This window comes from Symphalangus syndactylus, chromosome 11 (assembly GCF_028878055.3).
Source record: "Symphalangus syndactylus isolate Jambi chromosome 11, NHGRI_mSymSyn1-v2.1_pri, whole genome shotgun sequence".
In the NCBI taxonomy this organism is placed as follows: domain Eukaryota; kingdom Metazoa; phylum Chordata; class Mammalia; order Primates; family Hylobatidae; genus Symphalangus; species Symphalangus syndactylus.
Genome location: NC_072433.2, coordinates 130896566 through 130922726, shown reverse-complemented (window position 1 = coordinate 130922726; position 26161 = coordinate 130896566). Strand labels below are relative to the sequence as shown.

At 55.9% G+C, this 26161-nt stretch overlaps 1 protein-coding gene across 5 annotated transcripts in view; it reads right to left on the bottom strand.

The window, feature by feature from the left end:
* Window positions 1-26161, bottom strand: part of GSE1 (Gse1 coiled-coil protein) — a 500278-nt gene that overhangs the window by 182799 nt on the left and 291318 nt on the right. The gene's annotated exons all lie outside the window — the stretch shown is intronic.

Genomic DNA, 26161 nt, shown 5'->3' with positions numbered 1-26161 from the left:
GCTGGGGGCAGGGGAGGGTCTCTGACTCCAGACCTGAGCTGTCCAGTAGAATAGCCATAGGTGGTGATTTCAATTCAAAGTTAAGCTAATTAACATGAAATAAAATTAAAATTCCATTCCTGCACTGCCCAGGCTGTGGGTAGCTCATTGCTAGCACACGGGACGCTGAGGATGCGGACACTTCCCAGCATGACAGAAAGGTCTGCGGACGGCAGCTCTGGACCTGCTTTTCCTGGTGTACTTTGTACCATGTTGCCCATGGAACCAAAAACAATCAATGCAAACACTAACAATTTAAAAATGAAAGGCCAGGGCTGTTGACAGCCCTTCACCCCAAATCTGACCCCTGGGGGGCTGTTAGAATCGGGGGTCTTCCGCTGTTTCACCTTCCCTCTCTGGCCACACTGTCCAGGAAATCACCCACCTCTGATTCCCCCGGTCCCCAGACTAAGAGGCCCTTGCCTCATTCTCTGGTGTGCTCAAGCTTCTCCCAGAGGCAGCTCAAGGTCCTCCCTCAGTCTCCATCACTCCGTCCTCTGCTCTCCACCTCACAACTCCTGCACCTCCGTCAAAACCCAAGCCCAACTCCATGACCTCCAGAAAGACTGTTCCTGCACCACCGTGAACTTCCTCTCTTGTGGCTATTCTCACCAAGAACCTGAGTCCCTGGTGCGTCTGCCCTTCCCTGTCTGGCTGTGAGCATTTCGTAACTAGTCAGTTCAGTACCTGGCAGGAACAGGGAGCTTGGACCTGCCAAGAGAGGAATAAGCCAGACTTGCAACAAGACCCTGAGTTTCTAGAGCTTAGCCATGCAGGGCCCTGTAGGCTGTAACGTGCTGGCTGTACGAATAAATGAATGTGCGACAACCACAGATGGGAACCACGTCCCATCCTCTGTTTGTACTCTGAGCATACTCCTAAGCACACAGTAGGAGCTTAATAAATGGAGGCGGGCAGACAAGCTGAATGAACTGAGGAAAAGACTACAAGAGGATGAGGATGCTAGATGCGGAAACTGAAGAGCTGGAAGGACCAATAAGATGAGGCAGGCACGGCCCATGACCCCTGGGAAGAAGGACCGGCCCTCCAGAAGCCAGCCCCATCACTCGGGTTTTCCTCCGCCTCCTTCCTGGCTGCAGAGGGACGCATGGCCCTGCAAGGTTGCAGTGAGGACGGCCGCAGACTCCAGGACGTTCTCCCAGGTTCCCGTTGTCTGGTCCTGCTAGGAGCCTCGATGGCCAGGTAGTGGGGCTGCCACTGCTCTGCAGAGCCCGGAGGAGTGACGAGTGGCACTGGGGTACAGCCCTAGAGGTGCCAGGGGCATCAGCGACGGGTGGGTCACCTTTGCCCTGAACCACCCTTTGTGAGGCCAGGAGCCACAGCCTCGAGGGACCACCAACTGAGGTGGAAAGGGCACGTTAACCGTGCAAGGTCACACAGATGCCTGCCTTGAGCTCCACCATTCCGGAGTGAGCAGTGGCCTGGATGGCCCACCTCCTTCCCCCACCACCCCCCATTACCCGAGGGCACAGCCCTGGCCCCAAGCCCCCAGCTCTCTGCTTCTATTCTGGGGTCACCATCAAGGCTGCATCACGGGGTGATTCCCATCCTGGACTTGGGGACCTGGATTCGAGGGCCTGGCTCTGCCGTTCCCAGCTGTGTGACCTGGGCGGGTGCCTGTTTCCCATCTATAACACAGATAGAAGGAAGGGGAATAATGTGGCCACTGTGGGCTCACATCTGCCTGGCTCATAACGAGGCCGCAGTGTTTATGAAATCGGCCTGCCCAGGTGCAAACACAGACCACGGGAGGGTTCTCAGGCCCTCGACATGCCTGTCACAGCCAGGAAGACTCTACAGACCCCAGAGCTCAGCTCTGCAAAGACTGAGCTCTAAAACGCTCCTCTGTATCCATGAGACATAGCTCGCCACGTGACAGGAGGAGACGCAAGGCTCTGAGTGCAAGGCGGACTCAGTCATTTTTCTAAACGCAGAATTTTTCCTGGGGGGCAAGGAGGTGACACCCAGTGAGACGCTATTTGTATCCATGTTCACTTCGAGCAGGACAATCTCTTCTGCTCCCGTTTTGCTTCCTCTCTTTTCCCAACTGGAGAGAGAGCCCATCTGCTGGGGCAGGGCAGCCTCTGGAAACTTCTGGAATTCTTGCCTTCCAGCGTGGCCCAAGGCCTCCCTGCGTCAGAACCCCCTGGGGTACACAGCAACCACCCGTGAACCCGAAGTCCCTGGGGTGCCTATGCTGAGGTGGGCACAGGGCTAGGCACAAAATGACCACTCAAGAAATCAGTAAAAAACTATAATTTCGCCTAAATCCTGCAGCCTATGTTTAGCAACAGCTAAACTCATCCCAAGAAATGTGCACTGAGCACCAGGCACCGGCGAGACCCCAGCCATGCCGGGAGGGAGGGAGAGGGTTCTTCTCGCAAGCCACGAAAGAGGGGCTGGGGGAACCCCCGGGAACAGCCCGTGCAACAGGACAGATGCCCGCTCCGTCCCGGGCATGGAGAGGCTGCTGGAGGTGGCAGGGCAGAAGGTGGGATGGCGCTCCCACCATCCTCGCCAGGGCAGGAGTGGGACGAGGCTGGGGGCCAGGGAGGGCCCCTCAAGGAGAGAGGAGACTGCACTCCAAGGCCGCCAGCCACAGAAGCCGTGGACGGTTCCACACAGACGCAAGGCCTTATCAGTTTGGAATCCTGAAATTCTAAGACAGGAGACATGCCACCCTCTGAACGGAGCCACCTAGTGCCACTTAGTGGCTGCAATGTCTTTTTGATGCCTGCCATGCCAAGGGGTGGGAGCTGTGCTGCAGGGTAATGGCGGCCCTGGGCAACGCCGGGGAGAACAGGGGAGGGTCCCTGCTGCCCTTGGAAAGCTTCCCGGGCTCTTGTGTGCAGGTGAGAACACGCGTGCAAGAGCAGGAGCGTGTGCGTACATGTGTGTGACAGCAGGTGACAGCATCCACATGTAAGGGAGCATGTGAATGAGTGTGTGAGTGTGCAAGTGTGTTATGTGTGAGTACAGAGAGAAGGGGAGAGGGAGAGAGACAGGCAGGGAGGAAGAGAGTAGGGAGGGAGAGAAGAGGAAGAGGAGGTGAGGACGGAGGCTGCACTTGGAGGGATAGGGCGTGGGGTGCCCCCAGTTGGCAGGGCTGCACCTGGGGTGGGCAACCTCATTGCACTGAGCTGCCATTATGTCCCCATCTGTAGAATGGGGCCATCACACCCCCTAGCAGGCTTCTGGGCCATAACAGGGCCCCTGTCGAGGGGAGGCAGCCGCCGGTGCAGGCTCACGTCCTCGGGACCCCGGTGAAGGGGCCTGTGCTCCCTCTCTGTGGGTGTTTGGGGGAAGAACGTGGGTGTTTCCCGGAGCAGCAGCTCCCAGCTCCTACCTGGGGCCTGGGTTGGGTAGGGGCTGCGGGGGAGGGCTGCTTCTGCCTGCCTGCTATCCCTAGGGAGGGTGGCATCAGGCTCCCCAGGAGCGAGGCGGCCCAATTACAGGAACAATTACGGGCACGCTGATGCACAGCCGGCCGCCTCGGCGCCCACCTCACGAGTGACAAGCTGGCCCGGCGGGCTGCGCACGGCTTTAATCCGAGGAAGGCTCTCGAGTGCTAATGGTGCGAGCAGGCTCATTAGCTGTAATCCATCTGTCCTTAATGTGGCGGCGGCGGCAGCCGAGCCTGTGGGATGAAGGATGCCCTCCCAGAACGGCAGGTGGCAGGCGCCGCGGGCAGAGCCTGAGCGGGGGCCCTGCCTGGCTCCCTCCTTTGCTGCCCAGGAACATGAAATAAAGGCAGAGGTAAAGACACCGGGGAGGAAGAGGAGGAGGACAGGGCTCCCCACCGCCCCTGGTGTGACAGTGGCTGCACCAGGGCTGCACGGGACCTGACCCACCCTGCTGTGTGACTGCGGGCTCCTGTCTCTCCCTCTCTGGACCGATGCTATTCTCTGGGAAAACACAGGGCCTGGGACCCATGCCTCTGGGCGCGGGAAACCGTGAGAGGGTGGCCCTGGGGTGCCTATCTCCGGGCACAGGCTGTCACTCCACTTCCCTGGGAGGTGTGGTGGCGTGAACGCTGCCTGGAATGTTCCAGATGGTTTTATGACAACCATAAATCCTGCTTTTGTCTGTGGTGGCGGAAGTGGCCCTACCGCACCATCTGGACAACGGGTAGCCTGGCAAGGGGCGATCACTGTTGGGTCCCCAGGGCCTGGCCCCGGGCCTAGGACAGGTGCTGAGGAATCAAGGCTGAATGAGGGCTGGGCAGGCAGGTTCCTCAGGCTAGATTCTGGGTGCAGCCCATGCCCAGGGCAGGCATAGGGTGAGGCGGCACCCACGTGGCCATCACGGTAGAGGGCAAAGACCGTGAACTGGAAAGGGGGCCCAGGGAGACAGGCAAGGCAGGGGAGCTGGCTACAGAAAAGGGGCCACCCTGGGCACAGAGCCGGTGCATGGAGCAGAGGTGGAGCGGCTGAGAGGGGCTCTGTGCCAGGGCCCTGGTTTTGAGTCCTGGCTCTGCTGTGCAATTGAAGGAGGTCACTGAGCTTCTCTGCGCCTACTTCCCCAGCTGTAAAAATGTGGGAAATAACAGCCCCTCCCTCAGGAGACACGTGAGCTGCTGTGCAGAAAATCTGTTCAACGGGCCTGGCCCCTGAAGCTCCGATGGTGGCCCCTGCTGTGCCGCGGAGACGTCTCCCTGGGTTCGTCACTCAAGGGCCACTTCTGCGGTTTCCACCGCGGCTGTGTACACCCTGCCCTGTATTATTTACTTACTCCTTCAAATCCATCTGTTGTTTCTGGTCTGGGTTTTGGAGGGATAATTTATATCAATTTTTTTTTTTTTTTTTTTTTTTTTGAGATGGAGTCTCGCTCTGTCGCCCAGCCTGGAGTGCAGGGGTGCAATCTCAGCTCACTGCAAGCTCCGCCTCCGGGGTTCACGCCATTCTCCTGCCTCAGCCTCTCCGAGTAGCTGGGACTACAGGCGCCCGCCACCACGCCCGGCTAATTTTTTGTATTTTTAGTAGAGACGGGGTTTCACCGTGGTCTCGATCTCCTGGCCTCGTGATCCGCCGGCCTCGTGATCCGCCCGCCTCGGCCTCCCAAAGTGCTGGGATTACAGGCGTGAGCCACCGCGCCCGGCTATATAAACTAATTTTTAAACACTAATTTATCTCCAGAAGGAACCTGTCGATCACTGGCAGAAACGGGAATCCGGGCTCCCATCTGAGTGCTGCTGGCTATGCTGGTTCTGAGCGCAGACCCACTCTCCTGGTTCCCAGGGGACCCGCAGAGGAGAAAGGGAGAGAGGTAGGGGTGTGGGACCCACTGGCCCCTGGCCACATCTTGCTCACCGCCCCAGTCGGAGGATTGTTAAGATGGAAACAGCTCACTGCGGTTCTACGAAGGCGCATATTCCTGCATGGCGTAACCGGTCCAGGAGCCACATATGTAGGACGTCCCCCCATCGTGAATCCGAGGGTCTTCTGGGGTAACCCCAGCTCTGCCTCAGTTTCCCCATCTGGAAAACAGTGACGCACCTCTCGGGGAGGGTCGCTGAGGGGGTTTCCTCCAACGCTTAGGTCTGAAAGTCCCCCTCTGTCCCAGCTGAGAGGACGGCAGCAGAGTTGTACCCGTGACGGGCAGGGCCCAGAGGCCTGCTGGCAGGGAACAGGAGGACGGTACACCGAGGACTGCAAGCTCCCCAACATTCTTCAATTATTCAAACAATAATCACACCCTTATTTAAAGTCTAGCCTTGCATTCGCGGCATCCCGGCGGCAAGCACGGAGCCTGCTGCTAGGTTTACACGCGGACGGGCTCCCTCTCTCAAAGTCAATTAATTAAGCAAACGCTTTTGCCAGCATGTTCTCAGGTGTGCGGCCAGGAGGCCCATCCGTCTCAGCCCGCCGCCTCAGGGACACTTGATCCCACAGGGCCTGCCAAGTGGGCGGGGACAGTGGCCAGAGGCCTGGGCATCGCCTGGTGGAAGAGAAGAGACCAGAGACAACTGTTCATAGGCTTCATGGAGCACTTGCTGTGTGCTGGGCTGCACTGGGCCACGGGCACTGGACAGGCTCTCACAACCCTCTTGGCCAGCCCCTTAGCACCCCAGCGTACAGGTGGGGAAACTGAGGCACAGAGTGGCTGAGGGACTTGCCCAAGGTTGAAGGTCACAGAGAAGGGGACTCAACTCCACACACTCCCCTCTGCCCCGCTTCTGTTCTCGCTCTCCCACGACCCACCCAGGCAGGGAACAGCGGGAGCGACAGCTGAGGCTTCCTCCTCTGAAAGCTCGGGACAGAGAGCCTCGCTTTTTCAGGTTTCAGAATATTTGCGTGTATTAATACGCAGTGAGCTGTCTTGGGGATGGGACCCAAGTCTAAACAGGAAATTCATTTACACTTCATATACACCTGATCCACATAGGCAGAGGTAACTTACACAATACTTTGAATAATTTGTACATGAAATAAAGTTCATGTGAAGTCCTTATGTGTGGAATTTTCTAGATGTAGAGTCGCATTGCCACACAGAGAGTTTGGCATTTTGTTTTTGTTTTGTTTTTTTTTTTTTGAGACGGAGTCTCACTCCGTCATCCAGGATGGAGTTCAGTGGCGCAATCTCGGTTCACTGCAACCTCTGCCTCCTGGGTTCAAGCAATTCTCCTGCCTCAGCCTCCCAAGGAGCTGAGATTACAGGCGCCCTCCACCATGCCTGGCCTGGCTAACCTTTATATTTTTAGTAGGGACAGGGTTTCACCACGTTGGTCAGGCTGGTCTTGAACTCCTGACCTCAGATGATCCGCCCTTCTTGGCCTCCCAAAGTGCTGGGATTACAGGGGTGAGCCACTGTGCTCGCCTGAGTTTTGTATGTTGGAGCACCTTGGATGTTGGATTTTCGGATGGGGGTGCCCGATCTGTACATACAAGCAAAACACACACTTCAAAACAGAGGCTGGCACTGAAGACAGATGTCCCATCCACGTCACTCATGTCGGTTTTCATATCAAGCCCCCAGGTAAGGACTATTCTTACCAGGATTTTACATGGGGGGAAACTGAGTCACGTGGCGGCTGAGGGACTCGCTGCAGGTCGCAGGTCGCTCGAGTTGTCAGAGGTGGGCTGGGGGTTTGAAACCAGACCGCCTGACCTGGCCCCTGCTCTAAAGCCAAGTACAGCCTTTCTAATCCCCTTGCAGGGTAGCTCGAAGCACCCACACCCTCTTCCAGGAAGCACGCAAGTGCGGACTCTCACCTGGCAGGACTGGGCACACATCCGAGCACCCCCAGCGCCAGTGAGTCCCAGCATGTTCTGAAGGGTCCCGGAGCTGGACCCTCACCCACCGTCTCCCATCGCCAGCGGCTCTTCTCCAGCCGACAGCACCGGGCATCACCTGGAGACACAGCATCGTGCCAAGGCCTCCCTCCTACAGCCGCCTGAGCCCCAAACAAACGTGACAAGGTGGATCATCCACAACAGCAGCTCCCTTCATGGGTGGGGACATGAAATCCAAAGGCCGAATGACTGAGGCCAGATGGCCCGCCTGCAAGGGGCGTAGTCCCAGCGAGGGCATCGGCCACTCTGCCCCAAGGGCCTTGAGGAGGAGCAGGCCGGCATGGTCCATCGGCGGCTGGGAATGTGGATGCCGGCTGGAGGGCTGCCCTGCACCCCAGCTCTGCCACCTCTGCGCTGCGTGACCTTTTAGGCACATCACGAGTAACATCTCTAGGCCCCAAAACATGGTCTCACAGGACTATCTTCTCACCTTTTCCACACTTCTCACATCTCCCAAAGTGCCAGGCATTGGGCAGAGTCCTCCTAAATGCATTTCCTCTGGCGGCAGAATTAGCGACACCCAAGATCAAAAGGAGCTGCTGGGCCCTGTGTCCACCTGCTCGTCTCAGCTCCTGGAAAGTGACCACATCAAGCACTTCCAGAAAACGGACATCAATTGCCCAAACCTTGGCACACACACAGGACAGAAGATTCAGGCCAAACAAAAGCATCTCAATCAACTCCCCACCTGGAAGGAAGAGGAGCCATCCACGAAGAACTAACTTCAATTCCTTGGCAAGTTTCCTCTTACACGGATTGCCCTTCTCTCCCTACCACCTCCTTCTAGAAAACTCCTATCCACCCCTCAAAACCCTTCCTAAGCACCAAGCTCCTCTGTCCCCATAGTGAACCACTGCCTCTTCCCCTCTGAGCCTGGTACAAGCTCTCCCATGACAAAAACCACTGACTGTGCTACGCACTTTACATGGTTTATCTCCGGAAATTTTTCAAAAAAAGGAGGTGTCTTTTATCTCCATTTCACAGAGAAAGAAACTGAGGCACAGAGTGGCTGTGCCACGTGCTGAGGCTGGGTGTAAACCTGGGAAGTCTGGCTCTGACCTCAGCTGCTTGGGGACGGACCGGGTGGGGAGAGAAGCGAGGCGTGGCTGTCCCAGGAAGAGCAGGTATCAGGGCAGGCTGGGGAAAAACACCGAAACCGAGGCAGGAGGCCGAGCAGCCCAGAGAGGGAGCAAGGGCAGATTAAAAAATAAAACTGAAATCAGAGCAAAGGCAGCACACGCTGTCCCAGGAGGGGCTGGGAGACCTGCGTTTCTGCACACGCTGCTCCCTGGGGGCCCCGCTGGCGCTTGCTCAGCGTGGAGCCCAGCTGCTCTGGAGTATTATTTCAGGAGAGCAGGGAGGCAAGCAGAGGTCTCTAGGCCTCAGGTTGAAACTTCAGGGAGGGGGCGCTGGGATGTCAGGCAGAAAAATCAGACGGTGGGGATGGGGGCCCTGGACCTGACCGACAGTGCTGGCCACCCAGTCTGGCCCCACATCTTCCCAGGGGCGTTGGCCACCCCTGCCGCCCGCCACACCTGCTGGGAAGGCAACACCCAGGGTGGGTTGTCCCTGCTCTGTCTCCCAAGAGGGCAATCGGACACCAAACAGAGAACAGGTCCGATGGGCCATGTGATTTGCTCTGGGTGGCCAGGGAAGGGGGGCGCCCCACTGGGTCTGGACAAAGAATGGGTGTCCCTTCAGCAGCTGCAGTCACAGGAGTGTCGAGGCCCAAGAGGGCTCCGAAAGAGGGTGGAGTGGAGGTGGTGGCAGAGCTCACCAGGGACCCTGGAGCAGGCAGAGGTGGGTGGAGGCTCACAATGGACCCACGCCCGCCCCCTGCCGCAAGGCCAGGAAGCAAGCAGGATGCAGAAGACGTCGCCCAGGAAAACTGCCAGTCCCGCCTCACCCAGTGGAGCCCTGAAATTTCCCTCCATCCCCATCCAAACATCTGCCTCTCATGCAAGTGGTACAACGTCAGGGTCACGCTGTAGATTCTGGAGCCAAACTGCCTGAGTCCTACTCCTGGCTGCGACCCTTGAGGCCGATGACCCTGGCTCCTTACTTCACCTCTCTGTGCCTCAGTTTCATCATCTATTAAATGGGAATAGGACGTTCAGGATGATGTGAGAGTTTAGTGATTTCAACCAAGTGCTGGGGACCGGCCAGGAACACGGGCAATGGCAGAGAAACATCATCCGTCGTGCATCACGACCGCTGTGTGGCCTCAAGCACCCTGGGGCCTTTCTGAGCTTTGGGTCCTCAGATCTGAATCTGAACACCAGGCACGGAGAGCTTTGAGGAGAAAACAAAACTCAATGCTGCAGAACTATAAGCCACTGGGCCCGGGCCTCAGTTTCCCCACTCTGTACTAGGAACGAGGACAGCCCCACTGCAGAGCTGCTTGGGCTTCTGTGAAGGGTTCAGGCCGGCACCTGGCACACAGTGACACTTGGAAAATGTTCACACGGCAACGGGACGTCCCCAGCCAGCCCCTCGCTGCGCTCAGTGTCCCAGCACCAACAGGAGGTTTCCTGCATGGAGAAGGGATGGTGAGCTAAAAACGTCGACACTCAATGAATTGAAAACATAACACCCACACACAAACTCATGCAAGCCGGGCGCGGCAGCTCACGCCTGTAATCCCAGCACTTTGGGAGGCAAAGGCAGGCAGATCAACTGAAGTCAGGAGTTTGAGACCAGCCTGGTCAACGTGGAGAAACCCCGTCTCTACTAAAAACACAAAAATTGGCCAGGCGTGGTGGCTCAAGCCTGTAACCCCGGCACTTTGGGAGGCTGAGACGGGCGGATCACCTGAGGTCAGGAGTTTGAGACCAGCCTGGCCAACATGAAGAAACCCTATCTCTACTAAAAATACAAAAACTAAGGCTGGGCACGTTAGCTCATCCCTGTAATCCTAGCACTTTGGGAGGCTGAGGTGGATGGATCACGAGGTCAGGAGATCAAGACCATCCTGGCTAACACAGTGAAACCCCGTTTCTACTAAAACAAACAAACAAACAAAAAACAAAAAATTAGCCAGGCATGGTGGCAGGCGCCTGTAGTCCCAGCTACTTGGGAGGCTGAGGCAGAAGAGTGGTGTGAACCCGGGAAGCAGAGCTCGCAGTGAGCCGAGATCACACTACTGCACTCCAGCCTGGGCGACAGAGCAAGACTCTGTCTCAAAAAAAAAAAAAAAACACCATAAATAAATAAATAAATAATAAATGAGCCGGGCATGGTGGCACACGGCTGTAATTCCAACTACTTGGGAGGCTGAGGCAGGATAATCACTTGAACTTGGGAGGCAGAGGTTGCAGTGAGCTGAGATGGCGCCACTGTACTCAAGCCTGGGCGACAGAGCCAGACTCCACCTCAAAAAAAGGAAAAAAAAAAAAAGAAAAAAAAAAACCTCATGCAAGAACGTTCATGCCAGCATCATTCTTGATACCCAAATGGTAGAACTAGCCCACACGGCCACCAACTAAAGAATGGACACACTGGTCTGTCCATGCCATGCCTTGGATTTTTTTTTTTTTTTTTTTGAGACAGTCTCGTTCTGTCACCCAGGCTGCAGTGCAATGGCGCGATCTCAGCTCACTGCAACCTCTGCCTCCCACATTCAGGCGATTCTCCTGCTTCAGCCTCCTGAGTAGTTGGGATTACAGGCGCCCACCACCATACCTGGCTAATTTTTGTATTTTTAGTACAGACGGGGTTTCACCATGTTGGCCAGGCTGGTCTTGAACTCCTGGTCTCAACTGATCCGCCCGCCTCGGCCTCCCAAGGTGCTGAGATGACTGGCATGAGCCACCATGCCTGGCCCCATGCCATGGAATATTCCTCAGCCACAGGAAGGCAGGAAGTACTGCTGCACGCTGCTGCACGGATGAACCGTGAAGATGCGATGCTTGGTGGAAGAAGCTGGACACAAAAGGCCACACAGTGTGGGAGGCCATTTCTCTGAAACGACCAGAACAGGGAAATCCACAGACAGAACGCGGATGAGTGGATGTCTGAGGCTGGGGCGCAGAAATGAGGAGCGGGGAGTGACCGCTAATGGGGAGAGGGATTCTTTCTGGGGTGACGGGAACATTCCGAAATGTGGTCGTGATAACTCAACACCATGGGCCTGTACACTTGAAAAGGGTGAACTGCATGATATAAGAACTTCATCTCAATAAAGCTGTTTGAAGAAAACAAAACCCTAGGCCGGGCACGGTGGCTCACGCCTGTAATCTCAGCACTTTGGGAGGCCGAGGCAGGCGGATCACAAGGTCGAGTTCGAGACCAGCCTGGCCAGCACAGGGAAACCCCGTCTCTACTAAAAATACAAAAAATTAGCCGGGCATCGTGGTGGGTGCCTCTAATCCCAATTACTCAGGAGGCTGAGGCAGAAGAATCACTTGAACCCAGCAGGTGGAGGTTGCAGTGAGCCGAGATCGCGCCACTGCACTCCAGCCTGGGTGACAGAACGAGACTCCATCTCAAAAAAAAAACAAACAAACAAAAAAAAACAACACCCTAAGACCTTCTTCTGCACCTGGAAAGTGACCACTAAGAGCCTAGTAGGCCGGAGGGGCTCGCAGCATTCACAATAAGAAGGTGGGGGTGCTGAGCAGACCCAGGTGGCTGTGGGCATGTTTGCCTGTGGCTGGGGGGCACCCTCCTAGGTGGGCAGCACACAGAGGAAGGGCTCCTAGGGTTTTAGTTTTGGCTAAAGAGTCAGGATGTACATTAAACAAAATGCATATTCGGAGTCTTCACTGAGCAGCTCCTGTATACATGTTTTGGACACCTGGGACAGGCCGTTGAGCCAAAGCCCACCCAGTGCCCCCCGGGTCAGCTCCAACTCAGCAAGAAGTTGTACAGGAATCAAGAACCACATACACATCCCAGCACTTTGGGAGGCCAAGGCAGGAGGATCACCCGACCAGCCTGGCCAACATGGCGAAACCCCGTTTCTACTAAAAATACAAAAATTAGCCAGGCATGGTGGTGCATACCTATAATCCCAGCTACTAGGGAGGCTGAGGCAGGTTCAATCACTTGAACCTGGGAAGTGGAGGTTGCAGTTAGCCAAGATCGCACCACTGCACTTCAGTTGGTCAACAAAGCAAGACCCCATCTCAAAAAAAAAAAAAAAAAAGAACCACATACGATGCCACGCATGGTAGCTCACACCTGTAGCCTCAACACTTTGGAAGGCCAAGGTGAGAGGATCACTTGAGCCCAGGAGTTCAACGTCAGCTGGGGCAACACAGTGAAACCCTGTCTCTGCTTTAAAAAAAAAAATTGTCAGGCGTGGTAGTGCACGCCTGTAGTCCCAGCTACTGGGGAGACTGCAGTGGGAAGATCAACTGAGCTGTGATTGTGCCACTAAACTCCAGCCTGGATGACAGAGTGACCCTGTCTCAAAAATAAATAAATAAATAAATAAATAAATAAATAAAAGAATTACATAAACACACTGGGTCAGCCAGGAACAGCATTCCAGACAGTGGGAACAGCATGTGCAAAGGCCCCAAGGTAGATGGAATACAAGATGTGCAAAGGCCACAAGGTAGATGGAACCAAAAATGGCTGGTGACCCAGGGAACAGAAGGCATGGGCAGCAACTGCCATGAAGCCATGACACACGGAGTTTAAAGCAGAACATGAGTTCCAGGATTGCCGGCTGCCTGCCTTATTTGGGATTGTCATATGCATGTGTATGGGGGGATTAGAAGACCCCCAGAAACCTCACCATCCCTGAATGTCACCCCAGCTTCAGCAGGTGCCCGCAAGTTGCCACAGGAACTCCCACCCGATTCCACTCAGCACCATCCCAGGTCTCCGGGAGCCCATCATGTTCTTAGAAGCCTGAGGGCCTCAACAAAAGGTGAGGCACGGTGGCTCACGCCTGTAATCCCAGCACTCTGGGAGGCCGAGGCAGGAGGATCACTTGAGCTCAGCAGTTCGAAGCCAGCCTAGGCAACATGGAGAAATCCCACCTCTACAAAAAATTTTAAAAATTAGCTGGGCGTGGTGGCATGCAACTGTAGTCCCAGCTCCTGGGGAGGCTGAGGTGGGAGAATCATCTTAGCCTGGGAGGCAGCAGTTGCATGAGCCAAGATCGTGTCACTGCAGTCCAACTCGGGTGACAGAGAGAGACCATGTCTCAATAATAATAACAGCAGTAAAGAAGTGGCCGGTGTGATGCCTCACACCTGTAATGCTAGCGCTTAGGGAGGCTGAGGTGGAACGATCACTTGAGCCCAGGAGTTTAAGACCAACCTGGGCAACAGAATGAAACCCGGTCTCTAGTATTAAAAAAAAAAAAAAAAAAAAAGAAAAACAATTAGAAGAAACAGTCCCCCAAAGCTCCTGCCTCCTCTTTCTTCTCACTACAAGCAAGATGCTCCAGTTCCTTCTGGAGAGGGCACCTGGCCTGGGAAATTTCAGGCCTCGACCCCTGGACAGAGGCCCTGTCACTAGATTTACAAGGCCCAGAATTGCCCGGGCACTGCAGACAGAATTGAGGCATGCTACAAATAATCCAGCTTCTGAAGGCCGGAGCCAGCACTGTGATAAATCATCACTCCTTAGCACAATTATAGGCTCCAGGCAGCAGACCGTCTCCAGCTCGGCATGGCCAGGCTGGAGGGACAGCCTGCCCTCGCCTGCTTCAGGACACCAGGTGCCTCTACAGGACAAACACAGTCCGCCTGCCCGCATCCCGCCCCAGCCTTTGGGCCATGGGCTGGTGATGTCCCACCCCACCCAGGTACAGGCAGCCCCGAGGGGCCCCCGGCACTGATAACAGATTCAGCAACACACTTGTCTGTACTTACACTGCTCTGCAAACCGTCCCTCCCCTGCTGCCCCTGGTTTACAGGAGGTGGGGTGGGGTCTGGGCTGGTGGCGGCAGGGAGAAGGAGAAGGAAAGGAGACAGAAAAGTTGGGGCCTTGTCTGAGGGGGGCAGGAAGAGAAGGGGGCCGGCGGGGACCGTCTATCAGAGCAGGGTCAATTAACCCATCGGGGAGTGTTATTACAAGGCACAATTTATCGTCCCTGGGCCACATTAGTGGTAGCACAGAGGACATGGGGTCGCCCCGACTGCATCAGGAGATAAACTGGAGACGTCTGGAGAACAGAGTGGAGGGGCAGATTACAGTGAAATTCAGACACCAAGGTCCCGGCCGCGAATCTGTCAGTACCACGGGGTCTGTCCAATAAATTAGAGAAGACAAGGATTGAAGGATGAAGTATGAAAAGCAACATTCATTTCGGAAACTGGCACAAGGGCTTCGTGGCATCTTTCTTCCCCAGGCTCCCCCTTCCAGGGGTCCTGGAGGCTCAGTTTCCAGGCAGAGAGGAGCTTGTTAGGGAGGAGAAGGTGGGAGTGGGGAGGAGGAGGAGGGGAAGGGGCACAGGGGAAGAGGAAACAAAAGGAAAGGAGGGGGAAGAGGCAGAGGAAGAGGAAAGAGAGAGGGGGGTGGTAAGAGCAAGGAGGACTGGGGGAGGAGAGAGGGTGATGGGGACACAGCCCAGGAAAGCACTTTCCCCAAGGCTGGGTCAGGCCATCAGCACAGGCACGCAGGTTTAATTGTGGGAAGTGCCGCAGAGAGGAAAATGAAATGTGACTCCCCGCCGGGGCTGGCATGACCCCTCTGGCATCCCCACTGCCCAAGGTCCCCCACTCGCCTCCCTCCGTGCACCTCCAGCTGTTCTCCTCTGGCTCTCAGGAACAGCAGCTGCCAACGTGGCAGGATGGGGAGGAGGGCAGAGAGCAGGGCAGGCTGTTTGGGAGAAAGACAAGACAATGAGAAGCCATTGGAGCACAGGCCGGCAGGGTGGAGGCTGCACCGAGATGCTGGCTCTCCCTGCATGCAAAGCCCAAACCTCTGCCCTCCTTCTCTGTCCCAGGTCCCTGGCCTGGCCTGGCCCAGCACCTCTCATCTGGACTGGCGCAGAAGCCAGCTCACTGCTGTCCCTGCTTCCGCCTCAACCCTCACACCTCATCCTCCATGTGGCAGCAGAGGACCCATCAGAAGATGGGTCAGCTCATGTTTCTCCTCTGCTGGGAGCCTCCCTATGTCACACCCTGCCCGCCTGTGCTGGTTTCAGGCCTCCTGCCCCCCAGGGCCTTCGGCCCCCAGGCTGTTCGTCTGTCTGGAGCTCTCTCCCAGGCATTAGACCAGCTCCAGCTCTTTTTTTGGAGCTGGTCATGCTAGTGCCTGGGAGAGTGCTATAGACAGATGCTCCCTTGCAGCGCTCTGCTCCCCACCAGACTTCTCAGAGAGGTCTCTGCTGTCCTCCTGTAGTGCTGAATCGTGACCGCCCCCCCTCAAAACACAGCACCATGATCTGCCCTTGTAACCTGTGCGTGTGACTTATTTGGAAAAAGGCTCTTTGCAGATGTGGTTACGTGAGGGCTCTTGCAATGAGGTGGTCCTGGATTATCTGGGTAGGCCCTAAATCCCATGATGTGTGTCCTTATAAGAAGACGGGACAAAGCGCAAAGGCAACATGAAGACAGAGCAGGGAGATGCGGCCATAAGCCAAGGACTGTGGCAGCCAGGAGGAGCCGGCAGAGGCAGGGAGGGTCTTCTCTCGGAGCCCCAGAGAGAGCCCGGCCCTGCCAGATTTCACACTTCCGGCCTCCTGAACTCGGAGAGAACAAACATCTGTGGTTTTAAGCCCCTCAGTTTGTGATGCTTTGATCCGGCAGCCCCAGGACTCCGACCACCCCTTCAAATCCTGCAGCCTGCCCAATCTCCCACCAGCTCCTGGTCCTGCCCCTGCACTAACTTGGTTTCCAGAGCACTTTGCACCTTTCCACTCATCACTTTCACGGTTCATTGCCTGAAACAAGCTCCCCAGGCCGGGGACCTGTACCTTTTACTCAACGCTGTCTCAGTGCACAGGACAGCAAACGGTGCAGTCAGTGATCAGCAAACAGGCTGTGGAACGAAGGACAGTTTCTGCGTGGCCCTTCCGCTTTCTGCTGATCTCTATTCAAATGTCCTCCCTCGAGAGGCCTCCCCTGTGCCCTGCTCCTGGCACCTTGGTGCCGAGCGCACCTCCTGCGCCCCGACCCCAAAACTCCTCAGCCTCCCTCGGCTGTGCCCATGTGGAGAGGAACCCAGTGGGCTTGGGCCAAAAGCCCTCTGCAGACACACACAGAGCGAGCCTCAGTTGGAGCAGCCACGGCATGGCAGGGGCTGCAGGGAGCCCAGGAGAGGCTGCAGTCCCTGCCCCCTACCACCACTGCTCTGCAGCACCCTGCTCCCTACCAGAGATGCCAAAGTCATCTCGCTTGGATCCATGTAATGGTGACAGCTTCCCGGATCTTGTCCTTTGCCTTTAGGGTGTTTAAAGTCATTTCCCAGGGGCAGAAGCAGACAGAGCCGCAGAGAGCAGCAGGGTCAGACTGAGCAAGGCCTGGGGTTCCAACAGTGGGAGGCCAGACCGGGCCTTGAGCCGCTGCTGAACTTGGAGCTGTGCCGGGCTGGGCTATGCCGCCCATAATGCATGGCCACCCCGTAACATGGCCTTACTTGTAAACAGAGCCTTTGCAGATATAATTAGGTAAGATGAGGCCACACAGGAATAAGGTGGGCCCTAAGGCCAATGAGCTGTCCTTCTGAGAAGGAAATTTGGACACAGAATAGCACAAAGACAGATACTCAGAGAGAAGGCCACGGGAGGAGGAGGCAGGGACCACGGCAATGTGGCCAGAAGCCAAGGAACACCGGGAGCTACCAGAGGCTAGAAGAGGCAGGAAGGTCCTCCCCCAGGGCCTCCAGAGGGAGCACAGCCCTGCGCACACCTTCATTTTGGACTCCTGGTGTACAGAGCTATCAAGTAATACATTCCTGTGGTTTTAGGCTACCCAGTTTATGGTCGTTTATCATGGCAGCCCCAGGAAACATACACATACCTTAAGCAAGGATTTCTTAACGGGGACATTTTGCATGGTCTGAGATCCCCCAGGAGACACCTGGCACTGTCTGCGCAGGTGTCTGGCTGACACACTGGGACAACCAGTATTACTGGTATCTCGTGGGCAGAGGACAAGGCCAACCTACAAAGCACAGGACAGCTCCCAAGACAAAGAAGTATCTGGCCCCAAACCTCAACGGTCTTACGGTGCCTTAAGGTGTAAACACTCATCAGATTTCTCCCATGAGGGGCCACCACAGGCTCCAGCCACAGGTGGGCACTTAACAAATGTGGGCTTAGCCAGGCACGACGGTGTGTGTCTGCGGTCCCAGCTGCTCGGGAGGCTGAGGCGGGAAGATCATTGGGGCCCCAGGAGTTCAAGGCTGCAGTGAGCTATGATCACACCACTGCACTCCAGCCTGGGCAACAGAGCGAGATCATTAAAAAAAGTAAACTAAGAAATAAATGGGCTGGGTGCAATGGCTCACATCTGTAATCCTTGCACTTTGGTAAGGCGGATTGCTTAAGCCCAAGAGTTCAAGACCAGTATGGGCAATACAGTGAGACCCTGTGTCTACAAAAAATGCAAAAAAATTATCTGGGCATGGTGGCATGCCTGTAGTCCCAGCTACTCTGGGAGGCTGAGGTAGGAGGATCACCTGAGACAGGGAATGGAGGCTGCAGTGAGCTATGGTATCACCACCGTACTCCAGCCTGGGTGATGGAGCGAGGCCTTGCCTCAACAAGTAATAAAGAAAGAAAATTACATCAATGTGGGCTGAAAGGCCTATGAGCCTGACCTATGGTACCATGGAACCAACATTTACGATCTTCACCTTAAACTGTGACTAAATGAGGTTGGAGCTACGAAATCCTCAAAGGAAGGTGGCCTTGGGACCGGCAGATCCCTACACTCAGCCACCCCTAGAGCTGGGGACCTGCCCCCACCAGAAACGCTGAGAGCCCAGCCTCTTCTTCAGGGCAGCAGGGACTGGGTGTCTCTGGGAAGGGGTCAGGCTGAGAGCACCCAGGGTGCATGGCGGAGGACTGGGCCGTGCACCTCTGACGTGGCTGGGCTCAAGGACATGCCACGGAGGCGTCCATGGAGGGAATGCCTGGCGGCTTCTGCTCTGGGGTGGCAGCAGGAGCCCCCAGCGCCCTCCTCCCCACCAGCACCAAGCTTCAGTGGGCCGCGTGTCTGCCAGATGGCAACGCGCTATGTGTCAGGAGATAATCACTATTAAAAATTCACTGGGTTTTATTTTATCTTTGTATTTTTTTCAGGTTCTGTTTGGGCTCTCTGCTTCCTCCTAAAGAAGCTACCAAACCGCCACGGTCACCCTGTTTTAATCGCCACTCATTAAAGCAAACACTGACTGGGTCACAGCGTTTCTCCACCCCAGCAGCTGTGGGGGTAAGGCAAGTGGGCAGGTGGCGGGGGCTGGCTCTCCTGCGCAGCCCGATGGCTGCGAGCCCACCTGCTCACCCCTGTGGAGGAGACCCACAAGGTGCAGCCCTTCCCGGGGCACCCATACAACCCTCCCAGGCCCCAAGCTCCCTTGAGGCGCAGAGCAATTGCGCTGCTACCTGGGAAGCAATCTGGCCCCATCGGGTGCAGGTTACCAGGGAGATGACTTTAGCACCCCAACAAGGGGCATCCAAGAAGCCACACATAGAGCATCCCAGGTGCAGTGGCTGGGCATGAAGGGGACCCCAAGGGGCCATGTCACTCGGGAAAGAGACACGGATCCCAGCTCTGTGTCCGAGGCCTCGGGCAAGTCCTGACTTCTCCAGGCCTGAGCCCCAGCTCTGCCCAGGGATGTGCTGAGCTTAGTCTGGCTGCGGCTGGATCACCGAGGGGCGCCGAGCCCCACAAAGGCACTCCAAGTCAGTGGGAAGACCCCCGCCGGCTGGCCCCAGGTGCCCTCTCACATCAACCGAGGATTCAGGCACCTCCTTGTTCCAGCAAGTTCTGGGTGCCGTGGGCACAGCATGAACAGCCCAGCTGGCTCGAGCTGCTGACTTTCTAGAGGGGTGGGAGGTGATAAAAAGCGGAACATGGATGGGGGCTCCCGCACTCTGGAGCCTTGCCCTCACCCTCAGAGCGAGCACATCCCAGGGAGGGGCCTCTGGGCAGAGGAGGGGGTGGCAACTCAGGCCTGGGGTGAGTGGGAGCAGCCCCCCATTTCCATGGTTGCCACTGTGGGGAACCACAGTGAGGATGGGGTCCTGGGGCACCCCGTGCCTGGTCGGGGACTCTGATGGGCCAAGGGCCCTGGCTACCCCTCCCACCTTGCCTCCCACTCTTGGTGTCCCTAATCCTCTCCGGTTAGGGGACCCGCTTCAGCAGCTGCTGGGGAAAAGGCTGGATTTTTGCAAGGTGCATTTCAGACTGGAAAATGACATTTCTCCAGTCAGCCGGGCTGATTTCTCCCACCTGAACTGGGGACCAGAGAGGGAAAGTGACTTCCCAGCCTCAGGGAGCAGCAGGACCCAGGTCCCCGAAGCTATGCCCTACAGTACTGGGGGCCTCAGAGTCCATAAGGAACGTTAGACAGAATTTTTAACCGTCACATATTTTTAAAATATGTAAGGTGGGGAAAAGGTGATGCCTGGGTCCTAGTATTGCCTTAACAAATGGCCACAAACTGGATGACGAAAAACAAAGCAATGCCCTCCGTCACAGTCCCAGAGGCCAGATGTCCAACCCCGCTCCCACAAGAAGCTCTTCAGGAGGGTCCTTTCTGCCCCTTCCAGCGTCTGGTGGGCGCTTGTGGCCACACCACTCCCATCTCTGCCTCCATCTTCACATGGCCGCCCCTGTGTCTGTGTTTTCTCCTCTTCTGTCACTCATAAGGGCCCCTGTCATTGAATTTTGGGCCCACTTTTTTTTTTTTTAGACGGAGTTTTGCTCTTGTGCAGGCTGCAGTGCAATGGCACGATCTCGGCTCACTGCAACCTCCACCTCCCAGGTTCAAGTGATTCTCCTGCCTCAGCCTCCTGAGTAGCTGGGATTATAGGCCCCGTCACCACGCCCAGCTAACTTTTTGTATTTTTAGTAGAGATGAGATTTCGCCACGTTGGCCAGGCTGGTCTTGAACTCCTGACCTCAGGTAATCCACCTGCCTCGGCCTCCCAAAGTGCTGGGATTACAGGTGTGAGCCACTATGCCCAGCCTCGGGCCCACTTTAATACAGGATGATTTTAGCTCAAGAGGCTTAACTAATTACACCTGCAAAGAAACTATTTCCAAATAAGGTCACATTCTGAGGTTCCTGGTTGACGTGAATTTTGAGAGTGGCCCTATTCAACCCAGTGTAGATGGTCGATGCCACCAGCACACTAAGATTAGCTATTCTTCTTCCAGCTCATACTCTTAGACATCAGTAGATGGGGAAAGGCAGCCACTCTTGCCAACATCTGTTCTGCGTGGCTCCAGGCAGGGAGGGGAGGGACGTGGCCCTCCTGTTCTCAAAGCTCTCCAAGACGACGTCTCTGGGTGGCACAGGCACAGAAGGGCCCTCCGAGGGCTGGGTGTGGTGTCTTACACCTGTAATCCCAGCACTTTGGGAGGCCGGGGGCGGGGGGTGGTGGATCACATGAGGTCAGGAGTTCAAGACCAGTCTGGCCAACATGGTGAAAACCCTGTCTCTACTAAGAATACAAAAACTAGCTGGGTATGGTGGCACCCACCTGTAATGTCAGCTACTCAGGAGGCTGAGGCAGGAGAATCACTTGAACCCAGGAGGTGGAGGTTGCAGTAAGTTAAGATTGCGTCACTGCACTCCAGCCTGGGTGACAGAGACCCCCATCTCAAAAAAAAAAAAAAAAAAGGAAAGAAGGGCCCTACAAGAAGCTGGTCCAGCCCTTCAAGGAGTTAGGGAGGCTGAGGCTCTGAGAGCTTCGTAACTTGCCCAAGGTTCTGGAATATTCCCTGTTGCTCTAGGGCTTTCCCACCTTCTCGTGGTTCAAGGAACCCCAAGTACAGAAACACCTGAGACCCAAAAGGGGGGAATCCGTCTCCCATCGGGATCTCTGTCAAGGCCTTCGAGGTGGGCTGTGGCTCTTGGGAGGAGGCCAGAGGGTCACTCCAGGGACACAGTGAGGGATGGGCAGAGAAGGAGCCCTCACTGGCACGAGAGAAGGCGAGTCTGCAACCCCTGAGCCCTCCCATGCCCCATTTTCTTCTGTCCCTCTGTAGCTTTGATGCAGACAATGTCTCAGGTCCCAGCTCAGAGAAGTGCTAACATTCACTAAGTACTCCCTACGTTGTAAGCACGCTTTACACGAAGCAGCCGTCAACTCCAACACCCCTAGCAGGTATGTGGCAGTCCTGAAAAACGTCCACAAATCCTGACACTCTTCCCATCTGGAGGGGGTATCTCCACACCTTCCCCTTGAACCTGGGCAGACTTTGGTGTCTGCCTCCATAGAAGTGATGCTGCGTGATCCCTGTGGCTGGGTCAGGAAAGGCCACACAGCTTCTACTGGCCTCTCTTGGGACACTGGCTCTGGGAGCCAAGTAAGATGTCCAGCTAAAGCCGCCAGGTTGAGAGATGGGGGGATGAGACCAACCCAGCATTCTCACCCCACCCACTTGAGTCTTCCCAGCCCAAACACCAGGCACAAGTACGGAATCGGCAAGATGCTCCCCAACCCAGCCCCTGTCCAATACAACAACGTGAGACCCCAGGCGAGAGCTGCTAGCTGCACCCCCGGATTCATGAGCAAACAAAATTTGTGTTCTTGCTTTACGCCAGTGTCTTTGGGGTAGTTTGTTACATAGCAATAGCTCACTGGAACAAGACAGGTGCCACCATATTTATTTCCCCTTTTAGAGATGAGGAAACTGAGGCACAGAGAGGCCAAGCGTCTTGCACACAGCCCGTAAGAGGCAGCAGCAGGATGCGAACCCAGGCTGGCTGGCTCCAGACCCTCACTCCTTATGGTTCAGCCGGGCAAGGGTGAAGACGTGAGTGCCCACACCATCCAGCAGGGGTCTGCATGCTCGCCCGGCTGCTGGAGGCCAGGGCCCAGGCCATCTACCACCCACCCTGCCCCACTTCCTGCCTGGCCTCTTCCTATTTATTTATTTTTAAGATGGAGTCGCCCAGGCTGGAGTGCAGTGGCGCTATCTCAGCTCACTACAACCTGCGCCTCTGGGGTTCAGGTGAATCTCCTGCCTCACCCTCTCAAGTAGCTGGGAATATAGGGGCCTGCCACCACGCCTGGCTAATTTTTGTATTTTCAGTAGAGATGAGGCTTCACCATGTTGGCCAGGCTGGCTCAAACTTCTGACCTCAAGCGATCTGCCTGCCTTGGCCTCCCAAAGTGCTGGGATTATAGGTATGAGCCACTGCACCCAGCCATCTTCCTCCCTTCCTCTCTCTCTCTCTCTCTCTCTCTCTCTCTATATATATATATATATATATATATAAAAAATATATATAGAGAGAATATATATATAGAAATATATATATATACAGAAAATATATATATATATATTTTTTTTAATTTGCAAACCTGGAAACACTCTGCATGCTTTCCTTACTGGAAGACAAAAGCATAAATGATACCACCGTCATTGCCACCCGCAGTGAGTCTTCGAGAATGCCAAAGGTGTGGCTATCTGGCCCTATCTATAAGGCACCCAAATGCCATCCTCACCTCCCAGGGCTGCTAACTCATCAGGACCGACGAGTTCAGCTGCCACTGTGTGCCAGCAGGGCCCCTCTGAGGCCATGGAATCTCAGGGACAGAGCCTGGCCTGGGCCCACAGGCGCTGGCAGCTATGGCAGGGATCCGTGGGGTTCACACAGCCCCTGCCTGCTCCCCAGGGGGTCCTGGGGCCACTCCTGCTCGGGGAGTAATCACATCACCACGTCTGCGTGGCAGCTGCTCCACAGCCCTTAATTTCCAAGCACAATGAGAGCACTCCTGGCTACCAGAGCCTCCGCCCTGGCAGAGCAGGTCAGCTGGCAGGCAGCCGGGTTACCATGACCTGGCTTTGTGGATGATCCACCCTGTGTCCTTTCAACACTGACCACGTGTTCCACCCAAAGTGCCCGTATTCTCACATTCCCACAGCCGGCTGCTGTCACTGAGATGTGAACCTGCCCTCTGGGCCCCAAAGGAAAAGCTAAGCTCTTAGGCTGGGTCCACACCCCTGCCAATGAGCTCATCCACCCACGGGACTTGGAAACAATTTTAAGGCATCCCAAAGTACAGACTGACTTCGGATGTGACTCCACTAATCATTAGAACAAAGTGCTCACTGAATAGCTGGGAAGTGGAACTATTCATTGGCCTGGCAAGAAAAATGGTTACTCTCTAGTCATACGACAAACATTTATTGGGCACCTACTACATACTCAGTAGCTTGGAAGATTCTGAGATCAGAGTGTAAAGGATCTTCCCTTGAGGAATGTCTATCTGATAGGGAGAGAAAATAGGCAGAAATGTATGAATTCCACTGAGAAAAACAACAACACAGACCATGAGGCAGGAGAGATGACTTATGGCTGGGTGGAATCTGGAAGGCTTCTTGGACGAGGTGGCATTTAAGCTAGGCCTTGAAGTATGGGGAGACAGTAGGGAGAAGCAGGAAGGGACTTCCAGGTGGAAGAGAAAATAGCAGCTGACATTTATGACACTGACAGTATGTAGTCATTAACTGGACTGATGCACTTATCGCTAGCAGGGCAGTCCTGCCATCCCCATGGAACGAATGGGAGCATGTGGAACAGAGACTTGAGGTCACTTGCCCCAAGTCACACAGCAGTAATGAAGGAGAACCCAGATGGGAGCCCAGGCCTGGCGCTCTTCATGGTTCTATTACATGCTTCCCTTACAGCCCAGGCACCAAGCAGAGATGGGAAGGGCCAGGGCATGGCACAGAAGCAGCATGAGATTTGGTTGGCAGGACAGCTGGGGAGGCAGGAGCTCCAGGTGGGCAGGGGGCAGCCCACGGAGGAGCCCAGGATTCCCACCCAACTGCTCACGCGGCCGGGAACCAGGGGTCGTCCCAGAATCCTGGATATCGGAGTGACTGGATCTTTCTGGAGCTGAAGGAAGAGATGCCAGTGGCCACAGATGGCTGACTGGGGGCGTGACCCTGAGTGGGACTGCCCAGGCTCCCACCAGCCTCTCCCCTCTGAACCTCATCAGCTGTGTGACCCTGAAAAATGAGCACGCTCTGTTTCCTCACCTGCAAAAGCGAGAGGGCACGAAGCCAGTGCCCTCCCCCTGATGCTGCCATGAGGACTGAGGCATGACCACAGGTAAAGGACACAGGGAGGACCCATTCTGTCTGCAAGGGGTCCCTACCAGCCCCTGTGGGCAGTCAACCCAGCACTTAACACAGGCCTCTCCAGCCGGCATCGTCCTCCCGGCCTCACTAGATGGGCTTCGGAAACAAAGTGAGGGCCCTTCCAGCTCCACGCAAGTAGCCTCTGCACCTGGACAAGGGGAGTCTGTGTGGCAGAGGGGGAGCTGCACAGAACCCAAACACCACACCCTGCAGGCCAGGTACACCCTCCGCCTGGGACATGGTGGCACATTCCCGAGGCTTCGTGAGTACCCTGTGCAACCCGCATGACCATCACCCCTGGGGGGAAACAGAGACTCCCAGACACCGCATGACCGGGCCAAGGTCACACAGCTGGCAAGGGGCCGTCTGGGGGCTGCCAAGGCCCTCCTCCACCAGCCGGGCACCCGGAGGAAGGGCAATCAGAGGAAGGCAGGCAGAGGGGAGCCGTGATCAAACACCCAAATAAGAAGAGAGTTTTGCAGGTTCACTTAGCTTCAAGGAAAAAAGCCTCCCCTTTTCTCTAAGCGGCTGCCCCCCACCCCGGCCCCCCAGGAGAGCGCTGGAAACCGCCTAAGCCGACATCTGATGGACAGGGATTTGTTTTAAGCTCTTTCTACCCACTGGACTATAATCATCAACCGTTCGCGACCTCTCCACAAATGACTCTTTCTCCCCCTGAGTTTTCAAAAGGCAAAAAGCTTTAAAAGCTGCAGTTCAAACAGGCAGAGAGGTGCACACAGAGAGAGGAGGGGTAGGCGGGCAGGCGAGGCAGCCAGCAGGGGCCAGGCATGGGGGATGGCGTCGTCCCCCTGCTGCTGGCCTGGCTCACCTGGAAGAAAAGGCCCGCAGGTGAGGGGCCTGAAGGTCAGGACGGGAAGGAGCAGTCCTGAGGCCAGCGTCCTCGCCCATTCTCTGTCACTGGAACCACCCCAAAGGGACCTTGGTAGCCTGAGTTGCTGTTCATCGAAGGCTTCTCTCCATCGCTCACTCTGGCCACCCCTCAGCCTGAGGACCTCAGTGGCCCACCGCCAGCTTCACACCCTCCCCTTGCGGCACTGCCCCAGGCCTCAGAGTCCTGCTCACCCTCTCTCCGATGGGACTCATGGCGCTACCCACCCTCAGCGGGCTCTGTGACTCTTACCCTCTCGCTGCCTAACTGTGCCAGTGATACGAGGTCTTGATGCCAGGAGTTCTCCTCCCCAGAGAGCTGATGGGGCCAGGGAGGTGATCGGGCAGTTTGGGGAGGGGTACGTTGAAGAGTTCCAGCCCCACAACCCACCCCAGGTCCCACCTGTGCAAGCAAGAGGGCACGAAGTCCACACACGCAGCCCCATTTCCCACCTGCTGGGTCACTGCAGGCACGAGGGACCCTGCCAGGGTTGGACCCACCTCCAGGAGCCGCATGGCCAGGCTAAGGCAAAGCCCTGCGGTGCAGCAAGCCCGGTGCCCGCAGGCCACTTCCCTACACGGGGTCTGAGGGCAGCCCCCCACCTGCCTAGAGGCTGCCCAGGCGCAGCCAGACCGCAGGGGTCAAGGGTTTTCTACTTGAGGAAACCAACCCAGGGCTTCTCTTCA